This window comes from Psittacula echo, assembly GCF_963264785.1.
Source record: "Psittacula echo genome assembly, chromosome: 15".
Taxonomy (NCBI): domain Eukaryota; kingdom Metazoa; phylum Chordata; class Aves; order Psittaciformes; family Psittacidae; genus Psittacula; species Psittacula echo.
In genome coordinates this window covers 5,386,667-5,405,954 of record NC_137751.1, presented here as the reverse complement: position 1 = coordinate 5,405,954, position 19,288 = coordinate 5,386,667, and positions in this window count along the sequence as shown.

Here is a 19,288-nt window from a genome sequence, read left to right as displayed (position 1 = left end):
GGAGCATTAAAGCTTATCCAGTTGCAACCCTCTGCCATGGTCAGGGGCACCTTCCACTAGACCATGTTGCTCTGAGAGTCACTAAATGTCTCTTTCTCCAGAGCAGGAACAAAAGCAGGGCCATGGATTGCATTGGCCAAGGTGCAAAGGGACCAGAGTGATGTGCTGGGGGTGCCTGGGGCAGGTTGGGGGGCTCTGAGCCCACCTTTCCAGTGCTTGCACCTGAAAGCTTTTCTCCTGCTCTGCTGCACTCGCTGCTGCCTGCCTGCGAGATGCATCGCCTTCTTCTCCTGGCTGACCAGTGGGCAATGCACAGCAGCATTTTATTCCTGAGGCCGGTATTTCTCTATACAAGCGCTTTTGAAATCAGGAAAAATGGGTGGAAATTGCAGTGGGCTTAGCAGACAATATTGAGCAGTTGACTGTGGCAAAGCATACAGTACTTAAATGCAAGAGCTGATCTAATCGTTGTTCGCAAGGAAGCTTTTTGCTGCATTTTAGCACACAAAGCTTTTCGTTTTCTCTTTTGTGGCTTGAGCTGCTATTTAAGAAAGCAAAAATCAATAAACCTTTCCAGCTTTCAATCTTTTGCCCCAAAAGGTGTTTTTTTGGGTAGTGTTTTGTCATTCATAAGCTGTGGCGACAAATCCTTGACATCATTCGTGGATAATATCGATCAGCTCTTCCGTTGCGCCAAAGGACAAATAGAAATCATTTATCTGTCTGGACTCCAAAACAGCAAAAGACAAAGGGCTCTGCCAGCCACCCATGACAATCAGCAGCTGAAGGTATTAGCAGGGGGTCAAGTTCAGAGGTCAGTGGTCAAACAGGTTGTCATCAGTTTCTCACAGCTATCAGAGTGGAAAAACCCAGCTGGGTTTATTAGCCAGATCCAGGGAGGCTGGAGGTGGTGGGTGCTCCATGGCTGGGGATGCGCCTGCTGTGGGTGCTGTTATTCGCTTCCTGGTGCAGGATGTGTTGGAGGTTTGGGTTTATTCACTGTAAATACAGTCTTAACTCCACCTTCACTGCAGGAACTGCTGGGGCCAAGAGCCAGGCTCAGGCAAACAGGAGGAGCTGCGGTTTTCCATGGTCTCGTCAAAGCTGGCATTACTCCGAGCCATTCCAGGATCTGTTTGGTTTGATGTTGTTAAATGAGTTTGTTCAATCTTCTGCGCTTGTTTTGGGAGCAACCTCTTTTTGTCTCCCTCTTTGTATTTATCCACAGCTAAAACAGACACCTATGTGGTCTTACTTTCTCCGGCCCCATAAAGAACATGGGCTGCTCTGTTTTGTGGGAAGCCCTTGATCCATCATTCAGGCAGGACAGCTAAAGAAATCCTTCAGGAAGCCAAAACGGAAGGCTCCAACCAGAGCTGCTTGTCTGATCCACCCATTGGCTTTCCATAAACCTGGACTTTGGGCTTCCATCAGTCAGCAGGTACTTCAGCCAAAATGACTGGAGCAAGGGAAGTGGCTGTAGGTAGTAAATAAAGGCAGGTCACCATTTCCCTGTGCTGCTGAGGCATGGTGAGGCTGTGCAGCAACGATGCAGCTCTAGCATGCAGCCCTGAGCATCACAGCTCTCCATTTGGAATGTGCTGGTGTCAGGCAAGGGGCTGCAAAGGGTTTTACACATGTCTGTACACCCAGCTTAAAAAACAGATGTAGCAAAGGATTGCATTAGTATTTCTTGTTTGCATTTACTCTACAATAGCAGCTCCTATTTTTCCATGTTCTGAATGCTTCCATGGGCTCTTTCCCCTTTCCCACCCTTGTCTCACCACAGTTATTCTCCAGGTTTTTATTTTAGGGGGCTGGCAAACAGAGATTCAGCTTGTATTTAACCACGAGCATCTCAGTGGGGTCTCACTCGAAGGTGATGCTCACGCAGCACTGACAAGTGATCCAGGTAGCCTGGGGAGACACACGCTCTACAAACACTTGGAGGTACCTTTTAGTTAAACTGTGACAACTTCCCTTCCATTCATCAACAACCAGTTGAGGCCACGGAGACTTCCTTACAAGAAACAAGGCATCTTATAGTGCTGTACAAGGCGCTCTCTTCGCATGTTAGATAGATAGCTGGGGAAGTACTTGTGCAAATGTAAATTCCCACTGGATGAATCAGCTGGGTACACGATGCTGGGAGCCAGCATCGCTCCTTCACACTACAAAGTTGATGTGGTAAATGCAGCTTTTTTTGCTTAAATTTCTTCTCAGAGATAGAAATTCTCCCTTTTATTTTATTTTATTCTCCCAAGGACACCGTCAAGGTCACCACGACTCCTGACGCTCCAAAGAGTGTATCAGGGATACAAACCCATTTCACCAGGCTATTGTTGTATGTATCCTCCTGTGCATCCAACTTCATTTCCACTTCAATTTTATCAACCTTCCGCTGGAGACTCAAGGAGATAGGAAACAAGTACTGACACGAATTAGCCCGGAGATTGACTGATATAGCTCAGCCAGGGAATCCTGGGTAAAACCTTCTCTGGGCTCACTTTTCCTCTCTCTCTGCCTCTTTTTTCCCCTCCGTTCCTTTTTTCCTTTACCCCTTGTTTTTATCCACGACAGCTGCCTTTGTCAGTCGCCTGTCAGAGATGTCACCAGGCCTGTCCAGGATGACAGACAGGGCACGAAGCCTTTTGATGGGGTAATTTGCCCAAAATGCCCAATGCTGTGTATTAAAGATGGCAGCAGGTAGCAAAGGCTCCAGGGAAGAGGTCCTCATTAGGCAGCCATGAGTCAGAACCACCTTTCTCTTCCCAAAGCTGCTGTGAACCCCAAAGGTGCTCACGCCTTTGCTTTGGGGAGCTCATGCGATTGCTCCACTGCCTTTTGGGAGAGCCTTGCTCCATCTGTTGATGCTCTGGGATATTTTGGTGTGTGTAGGGTGGGCTGGGGTGGCACCCTTTCCGTCTGCCTTGTGCTTGCAGCCTGTTTCCCCTTGCCACAGGCCTTGGGGTGCTATGATGTCTCTGGGATGAGTATGGGAGGAGAAAGATGCTCTTGGTGATGTGCTGCTAATGTCCCGTGTGATAAACAGGTTGCTGTGGTGTTTCCTGCTCTTCACTGCACAAACAGGCTTTGTACTGGTGTCAGATGCTGTTGGTGGTGTTCACAGGTTTTACTGTGCTCAGAAGCAATGGTCCCAGCAGAGGAATGGGCTTATTTCATAGCATCCCATCAGCACTCCGAGTGGGAAGTGCCCAGTTGGAATGTTGTGCAGAGGGAAGCTGTGGTCCCCCTGTGGATCAGGATACAACAGGGCTGCTGGAGCGGCGTGGGGCTCTGCTGCCTCCCCTCTCTGCAAACTTCATCCCCTCTTCTTCCTCGCTGGGAAATTTATGCCCTTTGGGTTCAAAAAAAGGCTCCTGGAGGAAAAGAGAAAAGAGAGAAAAAGAATGAAAATGATTTTAATTTTTTTTTTTGGCGTCGGCATGAAGCTGATATTGAAAGTGAGTAAATTTTAATGAAACGGTGCAAAAATGACATCATTTACTCAGAAATCATTAATTTGTCAGCATTAATATTTCAGCTCCAACATTGCCTGTCATTCTGTGCCAGCAATGACTGATAAATCTATAAAAGTGTGCTGCTAATTTACTGAATATTTATGTGCAGTGTCATTGGCAGAGTAGGGCTGGAATTTATTTCACTCAGGATTCAGCTGGAGCACATTTCTAGCAAACCTCAAACGAGCAGCGCCAGCCTGTGCAGAGCAAAGCTGGCAGAACTTCTTCAGTAGCACTTTAAAGGGGGAGGAGCACTGACAGGAGGCTGCGGCATTCCCCATGGATGAGGCTGATCCAAGGCCGTGTCCCGCGCGGGTGGCTTGGGACAGGGCACGGCAGCTGGCAGCCCTGGGGCTGTGCTGACATGTCTTTGTCATCTCTAGAACGTTTTTCATCCGTTCCACATCCCTGGGGGAAGGAGCAAAGTGTTCCCTGTGTTCCCTGACTAGTGGCTGGGTGGGAATTTCTGTGCCAGGTGGAAAAATGAGGAATGGGAAGTGCAAAGCTGGGTGTGAAGTTTAAAGGAATGAGGTGGGAATGGGAAATTTTGGGTCAGTTGTGCAGCTCGGATGGGTTGGAGCTGGTTTTGACTGACCTTTCCATGGAGCTCAGGCTGCCTCTGGTCAGGCCCTTCCTTGCGTGACATGGGGCCATGTGCAGAGGACACTTGGGCTCCCAGCACGGAGCATCCACAGCAAGGCTATATGCTGTGGTAAGGGTTATTTAATCATGCCAGAGCCTTCCTGCAGCTGCAACTCCCCAGCGTTAGTGCTCTGATCCCTGTTAACCCACCAGGAATGCCATCCTCTGGTGCTAAGTGGGATGCAGCACAGCCGTCACCTGGGTTTGTTGTGGGAGAGGAATTTCTTTGGATGGATGGCTTGGTCACCAAAAAATGTGATTTTGGGGATGGCAGAACCCATTTGGAAGCTCAAGCTGAGTCTGGACGGTGCTTTTAGGTAGAAAGAAACAAGAAACGGAGTTTTGGTGGCTAGAAAATAACGTTTCCCTTTGGCAGTTTGAGAAGGAAATTTTTGGAGTGTTCTATTTTGAAATTCCAGTTTTGGAATGAATTTATCAAGGGTGTTTTCAACTTCGGCATTATGGACTGTTGTAATGAAATAGGAAGCTGCATTTTGAGTCGAACTGAAGGGCTTTAGGTTGGTTGGGGCAAAAGCACACATTTGTCAGGACCAGGGGGTTCTTACCTGTAACCACTCAAGTCATAGAGCACAAAATGCTGTTACCTTCACCTCTGAAGTTTAGACGTCAAACGCTGATGGGAGGCACAGGACAGAGGAGGGATCTCCCAGGGCTCTGAGAGCATGCAAGGTGGCCAGAGCCCTGTGCATGGTCTCCAGACACCATCCCCACCACATGTCCCCATGGTTGAAGGTGCTGATGGCTGCTCCTTGTTCCAGATGGGAGCAGCGCACCCGGCCGCTGAGTGCATGTGATGGGCTGGTGATTGACACACCAGCATCACCTCGGGCTTGCTTTGCTCCTTACGAACCTCCTGAACGTGAGAGCTGAGCCATCCGTTAGGCTGCAGACCACAGGAACTGCTGGTAATTAACAGGCAGATTAATCCAGTAGAACACAAGAGCCTTATTATAGTCACATTTTTCACTTTCATCAGAATACTATCATATTATATTAATATTTATTTCTCACTAATGGGCTGCAAAATGAGCTGGGGGATGCTCCTGGTGGGATGTAGTGTTGGAAGGTGGGAACAGTGGGGTAGGGGCAACAGGGACACGTTGTGGGGAGCCTATTGCCTCCCAGTAACCCTGGGGCTGGGTGGGGGAAATGAGTGTTTGGCCACAGTGGCCTGGCCCATGCCCTTTCCATCCTCTCCCTTTCCCAAGTGTTGGGAATGTGATTGTGGTTCTGCCCCTGCTCACTTCCAAGGCACAGGGAGAGGGAGCAAGCTCAGGATAAAGAGACAAGCTGGACGATGCAGACCCTTCAGGTCTGACGGATTTGGGCAGTGCTGTCAACAAGACAGAGATTTACTTTAAAGAAGGGAAAAAAAAACCCCTTGCTTACACTTCAGCACTCCCATCTATTACTCGGGAAAATAAGGATGGCGTGAGAGCAAGGAATAAATCCCTTCTAAAAATATACTGGGTGAATGCATTAATTTTCCATGGCACGTGGACGAGGGTCAGGGAATGAATTTTAAGCTTGATTCATTCTCCAAAACTAACCTGAAGCCTTTTAATTGTTGAGTGTTGGCATAAAAACATATTATTTATGAAGCGGTGGCTTGGTTCTACATGGCCCCTCTGCCTTTTTTTCTTCTTTTAAAGCCAATCTCATTTATTTCTTCCTCAAAGGTGCTGTGGAATCTAATCGGAGCATTATGAATATTTCATTTTCAGAGCAGGGTTTACACAAGACCAGAGTCTGGTGCCTCGGATGGTCCCTGCACAGCAAGCTCCGAGGTGGGAGCTCCAGCAGGTCTACTCCAGTACAACACTGGCTTTTTGCTTGGTTCCTATCTACCGGAACTCATCAGTTACTGCCCATCTCAGGCTGCTTCATTCCTGTGGCATCTGTTTCTCTATAATTCATGGGCATTGCAATAGGCACTGGAGAGACCCTGCAGTCGTAGAACTTTATTGGCTTTCTTAAAGGTGATAGGATAATACAGTAAAAGCATTCCACAGGAGAGGAAAACTCCTGCTCCTCAGCTCAATCATTAGTAAAATATTATTTCCTACAGTGTTAAAGATCTAATTGGCCCAATCAAAAGGCAAATTAATTATGGCTCATTTGGAGAGATCTGCATGTGTCCTCGCTTTTGTGCAGAGGCTGCATGGAAGAGCTGCGGTATTCCTGAAGCTGGCAAAGCCAGAGGCTGGGAATGCTGTCCTCTGCAGCACAGGGTGCATGCCCTCAGAAGGGACTTAGTGCTGGCTGGGGCATGGGAGAAGGACAGTGATTTCTTAATTTCATTCTGTTTTTAAACATAAACCACTCAGATTTTCCCTGTCACTGTCTGGAATTTCCCTCTGGAAGCAAGGGAATGGGTTTGTGCTGTTCGACCAAACAGGCCAATTCCCATATCCACACCAGACCAAATCCCTTTTCTTCTGGGAAAACACTTTGTTTTGTCTGTCATCTTTTAACAGGGGAAGGAGCATTTTTTGGAATCGCATCCTGGCTTTTTGCAATCCACTGAAAATCCATCCCAGTTCTCTTCTGTAAAATCACGGTCCCCACGCCATCGGATGGGTTGGGAGACAAAACTCAGAATTAGTTCACATCAAAGGATGCTCTGGGATGTTAAGATGGATTCTTCTGGGCCTGTATGTGGTGTGGTTTGTGTAGGTCCATCTCCTGTCCGTTCCCTGCAGGGAGGGTGAAGCATGTGCCAGCTTCCAACACTGCTCTCCACCAGCTTTATTATATTAAAAATGCATTGAACAATTCATACCAACAAGTCCCCACAAACCAACAACCTGCAGCCACGCCTCATTAATCCTAATTTCCTATAACAGAGTACATATTAGATGATCTGACCCCCAAATATACCACAAAAGCACTTTTCAAAGGCATTTCAGGCATCTTGAGCATCCACTGTGGCAGCTCCCCAGTGCTCCACACATCAGTACCGGTGCCATGTGATGCTCAGCATCAGCCACTGGGCTCAGGTGTGTGTCTGATCACAGGATCTCTGTATTCCTGCACCAGTTAAATATTCACCACTGCCATATCCTGCTGTGCTTTGCACCCGTGGCATTGCTGATGCCTTGGTGGGAAGGGTTAATACCCCCCAGGCTGGGGCAGGGATTCTGTTTAGCATCTCCTCCTTCCAGGACTTCCCCACTGGCGGCCTCCTTTGTGCTTCCTCCCATTGAGCCCAACCCCAGCTAAATGTTTTTCCTTCCAAGATATTCCCTGCATTAAGCTGAACCAGCCCAAATTGTCTCACCTTCCCCCTTCCCTCTCTGATAAATGCTCCCTCTGCAGTTAATGGAACCTCCCCGCACGTCCTTCATTTGTCAAAGATCGCAGCCTTTTACGGCGGGTCATTATTTCACCAGGAATTGGAACAGAAATATTTCCAGTCCACACCAAGCGATCTATTTCGCTTCCCCACCCACCACATTAGCCTCTGAATACTCTCATTATACCATTACTAATTAGAAATTCTCTCAAATTGGCGGCTGCATTAGAAAAAAAAGACAGTGTGCTGAGCATATGGCATAATATCCTATTAATGAACACTCTAAATTCAAACTCAGGTCAGCTGCTCATTTCTTGCTCCTGACACCCAGGCAAGGGGGGGGAAAAGCAAGCTGCTTTTTTTTCCCTCCCCTTTGCCTTCAAAAATGCATAATAGTCAATAGCAGGGATGCAGCCATGCCTTAGGCCAATGCTTTATTTCATTTGGCTATTTTTTAGGGGATTATGGTTGTAAAAAATAATAACAAATGTGTATGTAGATATTATATATATATAGGTTCCTAAACCCATAGTGGAAGCTAATTGTTGGCTAGTGCTCATCTGCATGTTGCAATGTCCCCTCCTTCATACAGAACAGCAAAAGAGGCCACATGCACCCCCAGAATAACTTGTGTCACATCACAACCAAGGTGACTGTCGTCGGAGGTTGTGTATTGTCCTGCCAGCACCGGTGCAGAGATTGGGTGAGGAGAGGAACTGCAGCAAACCCATTTTGTTTTCCTTCTTTTTAGTTAACTAACTGGGCTAATTGCACCAGACATTCGCGCCGTGTGAGTGACTTTTTGGGTTGACCTCACCTTGTCCCTCATTGGCAGAGGCAGAACCAGGGTATGAGATGGCTCCTCAGCATCAGCTGTAGGGCTCCTGGGGGGTCATTGAAGCAAGGGGCTTCAGTGGGGGGAGGCTGAGGATTGCCAGGGGACCTCAGCAGCAGGGATAGGGCACCCACGGCCGCTGCATCCCCATGGTCCTGCTGATGTCCAGGGAGCGTGTGAGCCCGGCTGCTCGCTGTGAGTTGCTCTAGTTGCATTTCTTAGGCTTGATGGACATCTGCCAGTGAGTGGGGAGGGCTGGCTGTGGGTATCCATGTGCTTCTGGAGATGGGCAAAGGTTACCCGCCTTGCCGAGGAGTATGTTATTAATTAGGGGGCTTTGATACCATTCTGCAATACAGTAAAATAGCAAATTCTTGTGCCTTCCTCTTCTCTGGGCAGATGAGCTGTCAGGGCTTTAGGTCTCATCAGTCTTGTTGTCACCGAGGTTTATAAAACCACCAAATGATATTATGTCAGCTGATTCTTTAATGGGATAATCATTAGCCAAGACCTGAGTAAGGTTTTTTTCTTGCCATCACTAATTTCACCTCAAGGTGAACGCAGAGGCAGAGCCCTCCGGCGCCGTGTTCGCTGTGATGTATGTACTCGCTCCGTGCCATTGCGCCAATTCCCGCTCCTCCTTCTGGGATGCGCCCTCAGTCGCTGGATAGCGGTTGTCACAGCGGGATAAGTCACAGTATGAAGGTTGTGGCTGTTGTCCCTTGCAAAGAGACTTCAATGGGTGTCACAAGGCTTCTGGCTCCAGCCTGGAATTCACCTTATCCCATGGTTGCCCGCACACCCTCCATTTAACCAGAGCATCGGCAGCAAGGGATGCAGGAGGGCAGTGTGACCTTCCAGGAAAGACTGAAGAAGTTTTGGCTTTGCAAAAAAGTGAAACTTTTTGGTTGAAAACAAATATTTTGCCTCATCAAGAATCCAATTTTCTGTCAAAACAGTTTTCATTAAATATTTCCAAGCAGCCCCGGGTTAGTATTGATTTAAACTGCTACGAGAAAGAGAAGAATGAGGCTTTGTCTCTACAAAGATCGTGTTTGCCCATCAATTAAAGTTACAGTAGAAGTGAGTAAGCGCTGCCGCCTCCAAAGGGGGCTTGTTTAATGAAACACACACATATGATCCTCGATAGCTGGCATAGGCTGGTGTCACAGCCAGACACATGTCAGGACCCTGGGCACCAAGCACTAGGAGCAGGGCCAGGAGGTTTGTGGAGCTGCTGGGATGGGCTTCAAGGAAGGGGACCTGTGGAAAGACCTGTCCTTCACACTCATGTTGCCTGCTTGGTTTTCCAGGTGTTCATGAGCTATCACAGCTCATGCTTACTGTCTCCTTGCTGTTGCTATTATTTTGAGTACTGCATTCTGTGGGACATAATTTAGACTGGGAAACTTATGGCTCATGGCCATAAGACAGATGCCAGGGCTGGATGGTCCTCAGTAATGAAGCTCCAGTCCTGGCCCCATGAGCTGGGACATTGCATATCAACAGCTTGTTGTCTTGCTGTGCTGCTTGTTATGGGGGAATTGGGACAGGATGGATGATCGGTGTTCAGGTCACTCAACCTGGGGAGGACAAAGGGGCTGGAAGAGGTTGGGGAGAGCAGGAGAGGGTCTGGAGCTGGATCTGTCCCTTCCAGCCAAGTCAGTCTTGTGTTCTGAGGGTTAAAGCCAAGATGAGCGCTGTGCAGCCCAGGAAGAATTGAGGTTTTATTTCATTGGCACCGGGGTCATTCCTGATTTAATTATGTAAAAATTAATGTGAACGTCTTCTTTGGTACGTATAGGCCATCCATGGAAATTGAATTGGGTGAAATGCTGGTTAAACTAATCACTTGCAAGTCATTATGATGGCTAAGCAGAGGGATGTTGTAATCTGTTGGGACTTCTCAAAGACCTGATTGAAGACCAAGTTTAAGACCCACAGGTTTAATCAGAGGGGATCAATGGTGTTGCGCTGTGGTTTTTCCTGTTAGCAAGGGGCTCTGAACCATTTCTTCCATCCCACAAATCTGAAGGGCCTCTTGTGCACTTCCCAAACCCCTCCTGACCCAGCAGCTATGGGTGGAGACCTGCAGTAGACCTTGGGGTAGTGGTCAGCTCCTTGGTTTCACTAGCCAGAAACACCAACACTGCAGCATGGCACAAGATGCTCAGATTTTATATCCCAACAGGATCTATGGGTTATCTAATCTGTCTTTATGAATCACAATTTCCTTGTTATGTTGTATTTTCAGACCAGTAAGCCTCTATTGCACCATGGGATCCGTCCTAGATAGGCAACCTCAGCTCAAATAAGAGATGGTGAGAATCCATCCTTCTCATAGTGCATTGCTCAGATGCTTTGCTGATTACCCTGCCCAGAATCTACACCTCCACTCTATGAATTTGCCCAGTGTGGGCTCCTGCTATAGGTTTGTGCCATGAGTTCTTCTGCTGCAGGAAAGAGCCCTCAGTATCAGTATTTTCCCTTGTGAAGCTGAGTTATGGCTGAAGGGCCACGCTACTTGTTTCCTTCTGAAAGGAAGGGTCAGTGATTTAATCGGTTAAATACAGATTTGGGAGCCTTATATTAGCACACCTTCCCCTGTTATTATACATGTTATGTGTGTAAATGTATACGTCCACATGTGTGTGCATACACCTGCATGTGCAGTTTCAATGCAGGCAAGGCTTGTTTGAGCCCTGCAGGGGCAATGCTCTGGTCCTGCAGTTTGCTGCTGTGCTGGGGCTCTATGGAGGAGCCTGGCCAGGGGTGCAAGCACCCAAGTAGGGGTCTTGCAGGGTCTCTTGGGACCGTGCTCCTGCAGTCATCAGCCTTCTGTAATCTGGGTGCTGGATTTATTTGTATACATTTTAAAGGAATAAACTCCTCAAATCAGTATTTAGAAGTGCAGGAACAGCTTGCAGAGCATTTTATCCATCTACTGATACTAATGACCACCTTTGCAGGTAGCTGGAGGGGGCTGTTCCAGAGCGGCTTCCCAGGCTCTGGCAGGAGGCAGCTGATGTCCATAGCAAATCAAGATGCTTGTTGTAATGTTCCCAAAAATGTAATTTGATTTGCCTTTGTCAACAAAATCGGTGGCAACATCCCCTGCCTGAATAAATATCCCTGCAGGGTAGCACATGCTTTGTAAATAATTTTCATCGTAAGCCCCTCTTCCTGGCGGGGTGGAGAGCTGAGAACATTCATCAAGTCGCACATTAAGAAAATAATTCTCTTGTACCTAATTTGTGCAATAAATGAAGTCCACAGATTTCTGCTTCTGCAGCAAGGAGATGTAAAGAGCTAAGATCGGGGGGGGTTGACATTGGGTCTCTTTTTGATGGCTATTCCTACCTCCCTGAGACCCCTGGCCAGCACCTCCCCATGAGTCTGGTGATGTGAGTGCATCATCTTGTAGGCAGGGGGATGAGATGCTCCTTTGCAGTGCACCCCAAAGATCAAGTGTCTCATCCCTGGCCTGGAACTGAACATCTTGGATGATGCAAAGGCTGGGCAAAGCCTTACCCAGCTGCAAGGGCTCTTTGGCCAGGCCTGACCACTCCTGCCAGGCATAAAGTAAAAGTTATTTTTCATGTGAGAAACTTGGGGATATTCACTTGCTTGCAGCCTGTGCCCGTGACTGAGTGCAGAAAGACTTTGATCCAAACCCCAGCCAAGGCCTCAGTTACCTCTCGCTCAGGCTCTGGGAGCTGCACCCTGTGCTCTGCACCTTCAGGAGTCACCTTCAGTGCTCCTGCCCCTCGGGCTCTGCTCCCAAGCAGCACAGAATGGGCACATGATGAACCTATAGGACAGGGCTCAGTGGTTGGGAAGGAAACACGGAGGACATGGAAGAGTTTTGGCACCTGATTTAGCCACACTTTGGGTGACCAGACTGTTAAATCCCTACTTATTGACCCCTTGTCTCGGCAGGGAACTGGAGCGCAGGTCTGTCAAGCTGGGAGAGTACCAAGATGGGAGGACAGCTTTGGTTTTTCCCTTGTAGAAATGTAAATCTGTTATTTATATATGTTTTATGGATGGCATGTTCCTATCCCCAGGCATTTTGCATTGGAATTCAACTCATTGCAAGCCTATTACATGTTCACTAACTATAAACCATCTGATTTATATTCATTAACCAGTAGTAGACAGCAGCAGTGGCATAACTGTAGCACTGGACATGCCTCAGTCGACGGGTGAACTAAATTCCAGTTAATTAAGGTGCTGTAATTGTTGTCCAGTACAAGTGTCTTTAGGGCATTCACTTTGTAACTAATTTTTCACCCCAACCTTCCCTGCATACTTGGTTGCTGCTCTGCAACTTTGCTCAAGCCATAAATTATAAGGAAATCAGCTCTCCTGCTTTCCTGGTAGAAGAAGGCCCATTTTCTGCCTCTCACCAAGGACAGCTGTGGTTTAATGATTAGCAAAGTGCAGAGAAAGCAGGAGAAGGATTATAATCCCCAAACCAGAATGGGAACCCATGGACAACCTTGGCTTGCCTTCACTGGAGGCTTTTGCTCAGAGATGGCATGAGATGGTCTCAAGATTGAGCTTTGCTGACACAGCTTCAAGCACAGCCTGGTTCAGAGGAGACCTGGTGCAAAACCTCGCATGGGTTAAAGCTGGTTACTAAGAAATGAAATGTTCAAACACCAAAAGTCAGCTCTCAGCTTTCTGGTCTGAAGCATTCCCATAATGTAGGAATCATGGACCAGATTTAGGTGTGGTGGTTCTTTCCCTGTGAAACCTGAGGAGATCAATCATGGAATGGTTTGGGTTGGAAGGGAACTTAAAGCTCATCCAGTTCCAACCCCCTGCCAGGACCAGGGACACCTTTCACTAGAGCAGGTGAGATCCAGAAGATCCTTTCATAGCAGCAGTCCCGAGTGAGCAGGGATGGAGAAACCTCTTTTCTGAGAGCCCTGAGGTACACATAGTGCATGTTTGTGGGGTCCATTCTCATCGCCCTCTCTGTAGTAAGGGATTAGACCCTCTGCCTGCTTCAGGCAAGCAGGTCTGGGGTGCCACTGTGGGGTCTGCAGGGCCGGGGCTGTCTAATGGGCCCAAAGTGAGTGGTTGGTAATGAGGAGCTGAGGAGTGATCAGTGTGAGGGAAATAGAGACCCTGCTGCTCTGGAGCCTGTGCACACCAACCACAGGGCAGTAATTAGGTGGGAAGCTGGATGTGGAACTGAAACAGTAATTATGAGGAGCTGCGAGATGCTGCCGTACCACAGCCTTCCCTTCCTCCTTTGCTGCTGCCTTTCCCCCCCTGTTCTTTTACTCTCTTTGGGTTAGTTGCTGCTTTGTTTTGTTTCCCCCAAAGTTCCAATTCAGAGAGGAGCCTTGTGCAAAGGGGCATTTCCTCACCTCCCTTTTACAGCAGGTTGGAAGTCAAATGGAAAGGGGTTTCTTATACTTGATGTGAAAATTAGCCTGGGGCAGCTTAGAAGAAGACCAGCCCTGAGGCCGTAGAGGAGGGCAGCTCACACAGAGGGAATCAGCACTGAGCAGTTTTCCCTTTGCTTTTTGGAAACAAGGCAAAAATTGCCCTTTGCTGTAGGTTTGGGCTGCCTGGGTTTGGCTGTGTTAAAGGTATCTTCCTGAGGTACGCTGCTCAGGGAGCGTCACTTTGAAATGGTGTTTCTGGTTGGACTGGGGTTTGATGTGCAGCGTTTGCATGCATGTTTTAGGGGTGTAACCTAAATGAGGGGCCAGATTTTCGCATGTGCTTCAGTAATGGAATGAAAGCCAAACCTCCCCTGTATGCTTTCAATTTAGCACGTGTTAAAGATGAGACAGCTTTGCCTGCAGTAGCCTTTTTAGCTGTCCTGTGCATGAGTAAAGTCTCCGCCTGTGTGGCTCCGGTGAACGCCTGCAGATGCCTCTGTAATGTGTGAAGAGGGCACTGGAGCTTCTCTTTGTCTGCTCAAGTTGCCTATTGATCTGACAGCTCCTTTCCAGCCCTGCCTGGCAGCAGACATATGCCAGTCTCTCTGATAGTTCATGTTCACTTATTAATATAAAGATTCAACTTCACATTCGCTGGAGTAAACCTTGCATGATGCCTCTGACAGTAATTCAGTTGTAGGCTCAATCAGATGCTGGATCTCCAGGCCATGGCTATCCTGCTAGCCTTTTCCAATTTTTCACTACACCAGTCATGAATAAATCACCAAATCACATCAGATTGCTGAAAATGGAAATACCAGAGATAGGCACCAGTTCAGTAGTCAAAGAGCATCACCTCCCCGCAGCGAGCACGCGTGCTCTGCGCTCCCTTGTCTGCTCATCACGTCCCGTCCCATCATGCAGAGGCCCCAAACCCCTGCAAACCACCAGCCTGCATCCTGCACATCCTCTGTGTTTAAATGCAGATCCCACCGCGTGTGGACTCTGGCCAGGGAGAGGCAATTTCTGTTCACCAGACACGTTGCCAGCCGAGCCATCAGTAGTTCCCAGATGCTCTGAGAGCAGGGTTTGCCCTCTCATGCGTGCTGCAGACAAGCGCTGCTCATTTTCAGTACTCAGTAGTAGAAAAAGCAGCAAAATAGTTGGGTTTTCCAAGTTTTTCCCCTGCTCTCAGTGAATGCGTTTTGCAGAGGCTCCAGTCTCACAGGATGTGTGACCACAGCATCCCTGGGCAGGCGGATTGCAGCTTCAAGCCTTAGGTCTATCTGTTTGATTCCTTCTGGTCCTCTTTTGTAATACTTGTATTTTCGCTGTTGTAATCCAGGAGTTTTTCTGCTGGAAACAGAGCAGGGGGAGATGGGGGATGCTGGGGCAGTGCTGAGACCCATCTGTACCTCTTCATCCTGGGATGGGAGTCCCAGATAGCACAGGCTGGGTTTGGGTGCATGGAGCACCCCGCTCATGGGCTTCCATGCAAATCCTAACCACCACCATTTAGTTACCTACCTGATGCTCCGTCACTCCCGATTGGATTAACCTCTAACCCTTCTCTTTGCACCCACACAAGGGACTCTGAAAGGCTGAATGGTCTCCTTTGAAACCTGACTCAAAGGGGGAAATCTTGGTTATGGCCTTGCCACCGACGTGGGTAGGGCTGGGGTCTTCTCACCCTAATCTACCCATTACAGATGTAGGCATGTTGGTGCCTCTTGCATGCAGCTGAACTCCTCCAGCATTGTCCTGTGAGAACTACAGGCAAAAGGAGCTGCAAACTTGGATTATTTAAATAACTTTAGGTCAGAAAATCAGCTAGAACTTCACAAAAAAGAAGCCTACCTCACCACTCCTGAAATAAAGCAATTGCTTCAAAATTAGCCCCCTCGATTTTAACATCAATTCTGTTTGTGGAGGGTTTGTCTCGTTGCTAATTTTGGGGTTTTATCTGTGTTGTTATGTTCAACCCCCTGCTAATAAAATGTCAGATTGCCAAAAAAATTAGTATCCCTCCTATTGCAGCAAACCACTGAAATCAAACCTTACAGGAGAGGCCAAAGAAAATTTCCATCACTCTCTTCTCACCCGAAATCAACAGTAGAGTATTATTAGAGATTTCATTAGGAGGAGCAGATTGGTAATGAAATTACATTCCAGCTTTCTACAAACCCAATGTATTAAGGAGGTTTGATCAATGATGTTCACACAATTAATTTTGTCTGATTGCTGGGGATTACTCTATCGACAGTCACATTTCACACTTGTGGGGTTTCTTGTTTCCACAGTAAATTCTCCACGATGTCAGATCACCCGATGGTGAAGAGGGTTTGAAGCCCCAGCTCTCAAAGCAACTTCCAGCGGACCATGACAGGAATCAAGGTAGGGATGTCACCGCTCTTAATTGCGTTTATGATGGTGTTACTTATGGACAGCCAACCTCAGGAACCCTGAGCAGTCTCCAGGAGCAAGCAGAAATGGATGGAGACCATGTTAACGCTCTCCTTGAGCAGCCTGGAGACTCTGGTTGGTCTGATTTGCTGTGCCTTGGTTCTGGAGGCCCTCAGTGCCTGTATCATGGTGTCTTCCCGATAATGTGTGTCTCTGAGCTGTTTTTACAAACTGGTGCTGCTCTGCCAGCATGGGCAGTGCCAGGTACCAGGCGCTGGTTTGTTGGGTGCAGACCAAGGTTGGGCTCTGGCACCACTGCTGGGAAGAGTGCAGAGCTGCTTGCTTGGCAGTCAGATGTCTCAGTTCGGTCTCAGTGGTGGTGTCGCACAGCTGGCAGCACATCTGGAGGCAGCACTGAGGCAGGAAGGAGAAGGGGAGGGCAGCAGCTCCATAAATCACAGCGTGGTTGAAGTGAGCTCTGCTGTCTCTGTTCGTTACTGTCTGTAGACACCCAGGTTGATCTGAGCAGCAGCAAACTGATTCTTTGAGGCTTTACTGTGTTGTCCTTGTCTCTGGCTGTTTGGGAATGTTTGTGGACCCTTTGTGTTATCCTTTGGTGCATCACAAGTGATTAGACTTCTTTTACATAAGAAAATGAAGTCGGTGATATTATGGAGGCAGAGTGAGCTCTGTCAGTCTCCATTTATTGTTGTTGAGATTTTCAAAGCTATTTAAGGAAATTTAAAGCAAATGCCAAGAGAATGGGATACCCTCCAGAAATCTTGATTGTTCCCTCTTCAGTCTTTATCGAGCTCTTGCTCTTCAGTGTGTCATTGTGGGTGTCCTGCAAAGGATGGGAGGTATGGCTGTGGTGGGTGAGGGCTGATGTGGCATTGCTTGGCTGGTCCCCAGCAGTGGAGCAGGAGGAGCTTTCCCCACCCTGGTGTTGTCCTGTGCAGCTTCATTCCTCATACACCAGAGGGTGTAACAAATAGTGATAAATGGCAATAGGTATTACCTGCTCTGCATCTGGTTTTAGGTGAGATCTGGGTCCACAATGTGCATAGAGTGCCTGCAGTGCCAGAGAGCCCAGCAGGGCCTCCCAGCTCATGGGGTTTTGCATGACTTGAAATGCAAAAGTAGGAGAGAAAGAGAAAGTTGATCTCAGGGGGTAAAAGGTTCCCATTATAACATGCAAATCCATTTTAAAAGCCATTTTTAAACCTTAAGAAAAATACCTAGAATTAAGTGCTTATAAAAGCTACAAAAACTGAATAATACTATTATTAGGGCTTCAAATGAGCTTTTTCCCCCCCTCTGTTTTACCTGCATTGATCTATACTGATGGATTAGCTGGGAATCAGCAGCAAGGGATCTGTGAAGTTCCTTTTTTCCTCCCTAAGAGTTATGCATTTGTTAACATTTAAGTTGCGGAAGGAGCTGGTTCCATGGGTTGGGTCTCTGTGTCTTAGAAATGACCCTGGATTTCAGCTGCTCCAGCTGATTTTACCTGCAGGACTCCTTGGAAACCTTCGGTAGTTCAAGACCAGGAAAGGAAAACCCCTTTTTCTTTTCCTAGGGATTTTACCATATTTTAGGTACTTTCTGCTGAGTACCCAGGTGTATGTTTTCAGTGCCAGGGAAAGGGAGAGATGCCCCACTGCAGGGAGTACACAGGAGGGGAGTGGAAGAGCAGGACACACCATGCTCCCATCCCAGCCTCTGGATCCTGTCTTCTCTATCTACAGACAGCAAAGATACCAGGATCTAATTTTTCGAGATGAGACATCTCATCTGTCAGAAGCTGAGGGAATTACAATAAGAGTATGCTTTTTTTTCCCCTCGCTCTTAAAACAGCCCAAAGTTTTTATCAAGATGCCATTTATCAGCAGCGCTACCAGCCGCTAGCAGTAGGCATCCTGCCAATCATTTTATGGAAATAAGGAAGGACTTTAATGTTTGGATGCCCATCTGAATCGACTCTTGTTCATGTCAGCAGATCTGATGTGAAAGCAAAGGTGCCCCTATGCAGTCTAGTTACCATCAAACCTGTAAGTGTCAGCAATTTCAAGGCAAGGAACACAATGCTGATGGTGGGCAATGTCACTGGTTTAACCTATCTCAAAGACATTAGCTCCTGCAGTCTGCTCCTGCTCCATGGCTCTCAAGGATTAGTTATGCCCGAAGTGCCCCTGCTCACTTAATCTCTGCAAATAATTCTGGAGGTACCTGCTTATCCCCGTCTTGCTCTCGTAACAAATTCCTCTGTTCATCTCAGCTAGTTGCAAATGTGGCCAACAGCTATTTGGCTTGGGCTTTAAACTCTGGGGTCTCTCATGGTGCTTTAAAGCAATGTGTTGACAGCAGTTACCATCCTGCAGCCCTGGCTCCCAGGGCAAACTCCACATGGATCTGCTATCTGAGAGCAAAACCCTTTGGGACAAGGCAGCTTTAAGAGCCAGGGGTGAGCTGACACAGCTCAAACTAGAGTCACTGTGCCCAAACCGCTGGCTGTGGTGGTACATGGCCACTCTGGCACAGTGGGACCAATGCTAACCACAGAGTAGGAGTGATGCTGTTGTGTCATGAGCACATGTAAGCTATCAGGCTCTCTGGGTTGTTTTCCCAGAGCAAATTTCAGCACCTCCCAAGACAGCCTAAACTCTTCTGGGCCCTGCCTGTCCTGACCGAGGTGTAATTGAATGTAGAGGAACCAGGATCATTAATCTCCAGGGCTGTAGGATGGGTGTTTTGGCTGAGCAACTTCCCCAGTGGGATCAAAGTGTGGAGCTGAGCTCTCGGCTGCATCCTGCATCCGTTTCCCACCTTTGTCTGCCCCTGGCAGTGTTTGGTTTTGGATAGGGGGTCATGCTGGGCTCCAGCCTGGAGCCCTGGGTCTGTTGGAGCCAGGAGTTTAATTCCCAGGGTCTCTGCATGGAGAACCTGGGGGAAAAGGTTGCTGCAGTGCCTGGAGACAATGCATGTTTCTGAAGCCAACCCTGGAATGTGTGGAGACGTTTCCGTATGTGCCTAAACCTGGGATGTGCTCCTGTTAGAGGCTAAGGTCTGGCTGAACAGAGATGTGCCATGGAAATACAGGTGCAAATTCACTGGGAGGTGTCTGAAATCAACTCTGGAAAGTGGGACCGTGTCCTGGCACCCAGAAACA